This window comes from Panulirus ornatus, chromosome 48 (assembly GCF_036320965.1).
Source record: "Panulirus ornatus isolate Po-2019 chromosome 48, ASM3632096v1, whole genome shotgun sequence".
In the NCBI taxonomy this organism is placed as follows: domain Eukaryota; kingdom Metazoa; phylum Arthropoda; class Malacostraca; order Decapoda; family Palinuridae; genus Panulirus; species Panulirus ornatus.
The window spans coordinates 20567029-20577028 of NC_092271.1; the positions used below are offsets into that span (position 1 = coordinate 20567029).

General features: G+C 44.4%; 1 protein-coding gene and 1 long non-coding RNA gene across 7 annotated transcripts in view; one reads left to right on the forward strand and one right to left on the reverse strand.

Annotated features, from left to right (window-relative positions):
• The window catches only part of LOC139763813 (uncharacterized), a 196176-nt gene that overhangs the window by 118320 nt on the left and 67856 nt on the right, over window positions 1–10000 (reverse strand). The window lies entirely within an intron of this gene.
• mAChR-A (muscarinic Acetylcholine Receptor, A-type) overlaps window positions 1–10000 on the forward strand; it is a 461181-nt gene that overhangs the window by 40020 nt on the left and 411161 nt on the right. The window lies entirely within an intron of this gene.

Consider the following 10000-nt stretch of genomic DNA (forward strand, 5'->3'; position numbering starts at 1 on the left):
TGCACCAGGCGAGAGAGCAAGCATCTTGTTAGCAAGACTGAGGCACAGAGATGGGATCTGTGCACCGGCGGGAGGGCAAACAGGGAACCTTTTCCCCTCACTCGTCGTGTGGTGACCCGAATGGCCAAGTTCAAGATGAGTCAAGTTTATCTCAACCCCCGACCTCTGTCAGCTCACGGACGCCAAGTTCAACTGCTCAATCCTTCATATCTATCCATCTACCTATCTATCTCAAAGATCATCCACCCATCTATCTACCTATCTGTCTACCTATCTACTCATCCGACCATCTATCTATCGACCGAGAGAGAGAGAGCGCCTCATTTAGCCAGGTAAAGGCTATGCCAAACACGGCAAGAAATTGGCAACGGTTGGATTACGGCACCAAGTCGATCACCTGCCTGCCTGCCTGCTCGTGTGTGCCATACTCCAGCACCTCTTGGTCGCCTCCACAATGGAGGGAGGGAGGGAGGGAAGAGGAGGAGGAGGATGTGGGTAGAAGGGAGAGAGAGAGAGAGAGAGAGAGAGAGAGAGAGAGAGAGAGAGAGAGAGAGAGAGAGAGAGAGATCCAACATGGCCACCGGCAATCGCGACAGCACATTCACCGAAAATTCCCCCCTCTCCCCCTCCGCACACACACACACACACACACACACACACACACAACACACACACACACACGATCCATTCCTGATCGAGTCTCTGGCGGATGGATGGTTGGATGGATGGATGGATGGATGGATGGTTGGATGGCGATGGCGGCGGTGGTGGTAGTGCACCTGGTTGCCATGGCGACCATGACGACTGCTACACTCATTAAAGGGCGACCGGCCCTTCTCACCTTGGGGGGTCAAAGGTCAGCAAGCTCAGTGGAAAGCCGATTTTCCAGTAACTACTAAACCCCCCCCCCCCCAACCCCACATCCCCCTACGATATTCGCTCTCTCCATGTGATGTCCCCGTCCCCCCCTCCGGCTTCTATCATGAGAATATTCACATCACACAGCTTCGTTCACTCGTAATTTGTCCCCGGGCCCAAGTTCTACGCGGGAGCCCTGGCGTGACCCCAGGGGTCTATTCAGAAGGCTCCCGCAAGCCCAGGCTCCGATATACTTCCAGTAGCAGGGAAATCTAAAACTCCTTCGGTGTGAGAAGCTCTTTGAGGAACCTGTGCGCCCAATATCCATCTATCTGTCTGTCTATCTATCTACCTATCTATCGATCTACCCATCTACGTATACGTATGCATTATCAAACTCATACATGAGGTTGTATGTCGTTAAGAGGTTTTGTGAGGGGTTGGTGGTTGGTTAAGGAGTGGTCTTGGGTGGAAAGGAAAGGAGAGGGAGGAAGGAAGGAAAGGAAAGGAAAGGAAAGGAAAGGAAGGGAAGGGAGGGAAATGAAATGGAAAGGGAAGGAAGGGAAGGGAGGGAAAGTGATACACCATCCCCCTGGCGGTAGGGAATGGAAAGGAAACAAAAGGAAAGGAAATGAAATGGAAAGGGAAGGAAGGGAAGGGAGGGAAAGTGATACACCATCCCCCTGGCGGTATTTGCGCAAGTCATTCGTCCCCCTGGTCAGGTGATGAGGGTCAGGCCATGGCCTTGAGTGCCCGACCATGAATATCATATCATTGCTCAAGTGTTGCCCTGGGTTACTGACGCGTCCAGCACCAGCCGGTTGAATGCAAGGTTCAGCTTTGGCGGGGAGGGAGGGAAGGGGGGGGGGGGAAACCTAGGGCTGATGATCATACATCTCATGTTCTGAATATGACTTTAAACATGATCATGAGGAAAATGAAACGGTGCATTTTCTCCTGTTTCTAAAATCTATCGTGGTTCCTTTGACCTTTGAGTGACATATATATATATGTGTGTGTGTGTGTGTGTGTGTGTGTGTGTGTGTGTGTGTGTGTGTGTGTCTGCGCGCGAGCATTCACACCCACAGAAGGGAAGATATGGTACGAACATACAGGATAACGGGCTGGAGCAGCACGAGTGTAAAAACATCTCACCGTCACACACACACACACACACACACACACACACACGTCTTCCCTAGGGAAAAAAAACCCAGTTGCTGGGACTGCATTAAACAAGATCGGAAACTCACCATCCTGTGTGAAAACGTTCCCCTACAACGTAAACACATAAGTTTATAAAGTATACGAATATCCAAAGTATATGACGAATTAGGTAATCCAAAGTCAATATGATATATATATATATATATATATATATATATATATATATATATATATATATATATATATATATATATATATGATAATCCGAAGTATATGAGATATATACGGTAATCTAATGTTCATACGAATAGAATATATGACAATCCAAAGTATATAAATTATATAAGGCCATTCTAAAGTTTATATCATGTACATGTATTATAAAGTATACACGAAATTCCAAAGTTTATATGATTTCCCTATATGTTAATCCAAAGTCTTTAAAATATACACTGCATTCCAAAGTCTATATGACTAACATATATGACACTCCAGAGTATACGAGATATATGTGGGTACTCTGATGTTCATAGAATATACCCTTTTTGAGATTCGTCCCAGCCATAAACCTCTGGCCGGAATCTCATTTCCAAACCACGGCACATTATTCTTTCTGGGTTCCGTGTTCCTTCGGTAAGATGGCTGGCGTCTCGGCAGACATCGCCTGGGTGTTTTTCTGCGATTGGATTGGGCTTCCAGTGGACGCTGCCACGGGAAAGCCTCTTTGCGATATGGAGAATAACGAAAGAAAAATATACCTGTCAGATGGCCTGGCTACGCGAGGGAACCCCTGGGGGGATAAGAACTAGCCAGGAGGAGACATGACTTACCGCGTAGCACGATAGCTCTGCGAGGTCGTTTGGCAACGCAACGCGGTACCCAGCCGTTGCGACCTCTTCATTCTTCCTTTCACAGCTCAGCTCCTGGAACTCCTGGTTCACCTTCTCACGTCTTTCCCAACAACATGTACGATGTAAACCCCCTTTTTTCCAAAGGCAGGTTACCCAACTTTCCACCATAATTCTTCGTGATCTTATTTCCCTCGTCTCTTTATACTTCTACATCTTTCTGAATCCCCCATTTCCTTCCTTTTTTTTTTACATTTCAGTGAAGACCGGGCATTACGAGGGATTCTGACCGTAACCCGATCCTTTGGCATAAAAAGAAAGCCACAGAGATCCAACATATTTGTCGATACATTTACTCGCGCTGCCCAACTGGTCGGGGATCTACGCCAGAACTTTTGCCATTAGGTATTTTCTATTACGGTGAACTTTACCTTATCGGACGGAAAAAGGTTCCAGGAGTCGACCAGACCTTCTCACGAGTGGAAGCGTGTAGAGTTCTACATTCGTTCACAGGCGTGGTTATCGAGTCTTAGAAACAGGTCCATAACTGACGGAGGGAATTTGTGATCTTCCGCTCCTCTACAGAAAACGATGAAGGTTGTCACTACGCCCCTTGTGAGAGCTCTTACCCCTTCCCCTGCTGTGACTCGGCCATACCCTCACCACTAACGCAACTCTCATTAATCCTGCCCTAAACTTTACCCAACCTCACTCTCTTCTCTCCTCATGAAAAGCGACTAACCTCACAGTAACCTCTAAACATAACCCCCTTCTCATTAGGTGGAACTTGAGTTACTTGGTAACCCCACGCCTCAACGCAATAGCCACTTGCCTCAACCTTGCTATAACCCCTCGCCTCAACTCTCACTCTCCTCACACCCACAGTTTTTTCGTCGGATTTCATCTATTCACCCCCCCACTGTCTCCCTCACTCACCCCTTGCATATTCATCCTCCACAATTTCGTCTCGCTCTCACTTTACACACGTTCACAAAATATCTGTTCCTCAGTAATCTTCTTCCGCATCGTTCTTGAAGTTCTCCCTTATCATCTCTCTCTCTCTCTCTCTCTCTCTCTCTCTCTCTCTCTCTCTCTCTCTCTCTCTCGTCAAATCTCCAACAGAATCACCCGAAGATCTCTCTGGTATACCTAACTTTAGGACTAATCCAGCTTATCTTTCTTCTTTTTTTCCCCCTCTGTATTTAAAACTCTTTTGCATGAGGGTAACGGGTGAGAAACTATGGACCTCCTGGCTTTTTTTGCGTACACAGTTAGAGGCCGGGTCGGGAGGGAGGAGCGAGCCATTTGCTTTATCATCCTGTCGCCATCTGCAGTCATTAGGAACACGGGATCTTATTACTGCTCTTCGGCAGCTCATTTAGTAACGTACTATCAAGTCTTCCGTTGTCCGTTCTCCCCATGTTGTCTCACGCACTCTCCTGCAGTACATGCCCTCGTGAAAGACCATCAGGTCTTCTGTTATCTGTTCTTCCCATATGTACTGTGAAGCAGCAGAGACTATCAGGTCTTTAGGTAACCGTCCTTCCCATGTACAGCCACCTTCCCCATGTAGAGCCATGTACTGTCCTTCAGCGTCTCCATGTACAGCCATGTAAGGTCCTCCAGCTATTCCATGTGCAGCCATGTACTGTCCTCCAGCTATCCCATGTACTGTCCTCCAGCTATTCCATGTACAGCCATGTACTGTCCTCCAGCAATCCCATGTGCAGCCATGTACGGTCCTCCAGCTATTCCATGTACAGCCATGTACTGTTCTCCAGCATTCCCATGTACAGCCATGTACTGTTCTCCAGCTATTCCATGTACAGCCATGTACTGTTCTCCAGCATTCCCATGTACATCAAAGTATTCCAATATCCTTGAACATTTTTCATACCTAATATCTTGCCATCAAAATCTTACTTCTCGCCTTACCGTGGCAGTATGTCTAATTTTCTTTACAACGCCAAGTAGAAAATGGAGTACCAATTGTTTAGTGGGAACACGTAACTCATTATGAGTCGCTGTAGAATATCGTAATTTATGATGTGGCACCACTGCAACGATCCGTATCTTGAAATGTGGCACCACTGTAACGATCCGTACCTTGAAATGTGGCACCAGTGTAAGGATTCGTAGTCCGAGATTTGGCACCAGTGTAGAGATACGCAGCCCGAAATCTGGCACCAGTATAGAGATACGTAGCCCGAAATTTGGCACCAGTCTATGCACTTGAAGCACGAGGTTTGGCATCAAAGTTTTCCTATTAATTACATCTATATGATTTGGTACCAAAAGGAGACAGATACAGCTTTGGACGTACGAAAGTCAAACCTTAAAATCTTGCCACAAAACACCTTAACAGGGATGTGAGCGAATGTGGCCCCTTTCTTCGTCTGTTCCTGGCGCTGTCTCGTTAACGAGGGAAATTGCGATGAAGTTGAAAAAAAATATATTACATAGTTGGGCTTGATTTGTGGTTACTCAGTATCATATATAATGAATGTGTGTGTGTGTGTGTGTGTGTGTGTGTGTGTGTGTGTGTGTGTGTGTGTGTGTGAGCATAAATGTATATAATCAAATCATAACTGAATGGCAAAAGTTTAGAAAGGTGTGAATTTATGGCCCCCAGCTCTGGTGGCTGACATGAGAGAGAGAGAGAGAGAGAGAGAGAGAGAGAGAGAGAGAGAGAGAGAGAGAGAGAGAGAGAGAGAGAGAGTCGAGAAAGTAAGAAAGAGAGAGGAAACACGAGGGAGATAGAGGACAAATAACAGTAAGAGGAGAGAGAGAACAAGAAAAAGAGATGAAAGGACAAAGCGTTAGACGTAAGAAAAAAAAAAGAGAGGGATAAGAAAAGAGAAAAAAGAATCCCTCACCAGTGGTTCCAGAGGCGGGGAGACCCTTACATGAATATTCTCGACTGTAGCCTCCTCCTTCCTCACACTACAATTACTTGAGAAACCTACTCGCAGCGAGAACAATCTAAGAATGCCTTCTACGGTTACAAACGAGGATCTCGCTAATAACGGCGAAGCTGTAGAAAACGCTGGATGCACACACATACGTTAGGACCGAGAAACTACATGGGAGCGAGCATCTCCCAACACATTCTTCAGCTCCGGTGTAGTATTTTTCCCTTCGAGTAAACCGTGAATTCCGAGTCTTATTTCCTCTATGATCTCTCTCAGTCCTTATTCAGCACATGGACAGCTTCAGTCATAACATGATCCTTTGTCAAAGTGTTGAGTATCGTATCTGCTATGCTCAACACCCACCACGTTCCTGCGTGGACAAAGTTAGTTAATAGTAACAGAGGGTTTTTGAACAGCCTCTCTGACGCCAGTGCTCTTGGTGACACAGGGGTTCAAAATCTTTTTACTGAATAGGAGATCGTATCTGTATACGACTCCCTATCTCCGTTACATTCCATATCTTAACTTCTAATCATCATTAACTTCACCACTTCTAAGGAGTGTGTGTGTGTCTCTCATCATTTCCGGTACAATCCTAATTTTCCTGTCATTCTTGTCTTTGTCTTTTCTGTTCTGAAATTATTCTGTGGATCACAGATTATGAACATCAACATTCAAGTTCTTTGCTGAAGTTACACTTCCCATGGTGTGCTGCTTCAAACGACCCACACACCACTTTATCCTGAAGTTTAGAGTGGCATCCTTTATCAAGAGGACCAGAGTGTGTCCCCCTTTCCTCTTCTTCTCCTCTCTTCTCTTTCATTGCTTATCATCACATATCCCTCTGGACTTAGAAGGTCAGATCTTATCTCCTATCTCTTTAGTAAGTTTTGTATCCATTACTCGAACAATATCGGGTGTAATTACATTCCATAATTGGATCCTTAAACTCTAGTTATATGTTTTCCATTTACCACCAGTCCTTCTGCATTGTTTACACTCTAACATCAGCATTACTTCACATTCCTGGCGTCTCTGAGGTAGCGTCGGGGGCTGCCTCTTTCTCTGGCCTGTTTTGATGTCTCCCATTCTTTGCCCTTTGAGTGGAAGCCTTTCTCATCTCTCGTTACCTCGCTCTCTCACCTCTAATGAATATCTCGTGCGTGTGTGTGTGTGTGTGTGTGTGTGTGTGTGTGTGTGTGTGTGTGTGTGTGTCAGAGATAACAATTCCCTAAGCACTTTCATGTTTGTTTAATTTAACAATAGATTTACTTGCGAGTCTCTCGTATGAGACATTTCATCTCTAATTCCTTGTATTTTTTTCGCAGGTGAGACTACAACCACTTCCTTCTCCCGAGACAAGAAGGAACAACTCTGTACCTTCTAGATATAAAAAAAAAAAAACACAGCCTTCTCGTGGTCTTCGACGTCGTCAGCATCGACTCTAAACAGTAATTACGAACTTTTCTCGTTCTCTTATGATCTTTTACCTTGGGTAAAAATCCTTGTGGGGTCTTAACATCTGCCTTCTTCAAACACCCAGCACATAAGACGCAATGGTAAGATAATTATACCCGTCCAGCGAACCTTGTTTAATTGTACAAATCACCTAAGACAACCTAGCGGGAGAAAGGAAATTGGAGAGCCAGGCACCAGTTCCGTCCGTCCCTCGCAAGAAGGAGTCCGCCCCGCCTAGCGAAACTCAAGAGCCAACACCGCCTGAACGCACCTTTCCCGGCGGATGAACGCGGGGTAAACACTGCCCTGAAAGCACTCACCCATACCTTGCGCTTCGACTGCATGAGGTTAACAAAGCGAGTGAAAAGTCACATTGGGCGCGGCTGTATCACTGGCAGGACGAACTCTTCAAACCTCTCACTCCAAAAAAAAGGAGTCCGCATTTCCCTGCTACAGTGTAAGTAGCGCGGCCCTGGGTTGCAGAAGAGATCTTCGGCAACAACAGCGCTCTCTCTTAGAAAATGGGGGTCATGGAATAATCATTATTCATAACATTCATTCATTGACACTGACACTCAAGACCTCTTTCCAAAGGCTGGCTCCTGCAGCCCAAGGCTGCGCTCCTTCCAGTAGCATGTATGATGATGATGACGTCAACGGGAACACTTCGAAAGCTGCAAGGATAGACCATCTGGAGGTCATAACATGATATCAACCACGAAATGTGTCAGAAAATATGCAAAGTGTACACTTTTAAGAGCAGTGGATGAATGCTGACGGCTGGAAACGAAATGTTGAAACCCCATGAATATACAGAGAAATTTATAATTACATATAGATAATTGCACACACACACACCCACCCACACCCACACACATCGGATTGGAAACCATTACTCCTGGGCACAAGCGAAGGATTAGTATTGGTTTTTGACCCCCCTTGATGACCCTCGGCGAAGACCCGGGTCTCTCACTCTATAAATATAAGTAGTTCAACCGATCCTGAGGAGGAGGAGGAGGAGGAGCGATGATGAAGGAAAACGTATTTAACCTCAAACTCATCATTTTTTGGGGGGGCACAAAAGGAATGTATTTCAAAAACCCATTCAAATAACTGCGTTCCTTGACTAGTTAGATATTCATGTTCCTTTATCTACCTTAATATCTCCTGCAGAAGGTGTTGAATAAGGGCAAGAATGAGGGGACTGAAGGGGCTGAAAGTCCTCCCCTCCTGTATCATCTCTTTTTAAAAAAAAGAGAAAAAAGAAGAACCAGAGGGAGACAAGTGAGGATCCTCCACGACTGTTCAAAGTCGCCTGTTTCTGTCTGTCACGATACCTCGCGCGGACGAAAGCATACATGAAGTAAAAAGAAAACGTTCTATGGGCCATACTTTTTTCTATTTTCTTTTTCTTTTAATATATAAAACTGCTGTATTTCCCGACGTTTTTGACTCAGCGTGGCACAAAAGCAGTGGGATTCTATTATCGGCAAACGTCGCCTGGGACTTGTGGGATATTGACTTGCACCACTGAAACAAAACATACGCGGAGGTAAACCATTCTTGGGAGACATTCAGTTTACGTGTGTCTTTACTGTAAACCCGATGCTGATATCATTACCCACAAACCCTCTAAAAACTATCAGTTATATTTTTTTAGTAATACTTTCTACCTGTTTAGTAGTACTTTCTACCTTTACAGTAGTATTTTCTACCATTTTAGTAGTACTTTCTACCTTTACAGTAGTATTTTCTACCATTTTAGTAGTACTTTCTACCATTTCAGTACTACTTTTTACCACTTTAGTAGTACTTTCTACCATTTTAGTAGTACTTTCTACCTTTATAGTAGCACTTTCTACCATTTTAGTACTACTTTCTACCTTTATAGTAGTACTTTCTACCTTTTTAGTAGTACTTTCTACCATTTTAGTAGTACTTTCTACCTTTATAGTAGTACTTTTTACCATTTCTACCTCAGCAGAAACTAGACCCCTAATCATGCGAAACCACCATACATATTCTCTCTCTCTCTCTCTCTCTCTCTCTCTCTCTCTCTCTCTCTCTCTCTCGAAGCGCACACACACACACCCACCCACACACACCCACACACAAACACACACACACACACACACACACACACAAACACACACACAGAACATACGTATTAAACATCAAATCTCACCACAGATAAAAAAAATATATAAGGGTCATACATTCACTAAACGAATCTAATGATCGACTTCCTGTAAAGCTATATCGAAAACCAATTCGGACATAACAAACTGTTGAGCTGAGGCAGACGTGTAGATATATAGAAAAAAAAAAAGAAGAGAGTCTTCATCAAAATGAAATTCCCATATCGTTTATTAATCTTCCTGGATGACATACCAGCCATTTCATTTATTCTTTTTTTTCCTCCCTCTCTGGAATTTCGAATGACCCAAAAAAAAAAAGAGAAAAATTATCTATCGATACTGTAAACTACACAAACGCCGCCCGGCATGTATTAATAATAGACTTTCGAATAGACTTTCGAATACAGTTCTCTACAACTGCATGAGGGAAAGAAAGAATTTTCATTTTCTCTTCTTTCTCTTCTTTCTCTTCTTCTTCTTTTTCTTTCACGTACGACATTCAACTCCACACTGACGAAGGCAGAACGAACAAGCGACTCATTCTCTACTCTTTTTTTTTTTTTTTTTCTTTACGTCCGCGTCGTAAGACAAGACGGGCTTAATGCCGATGTCGCATCGG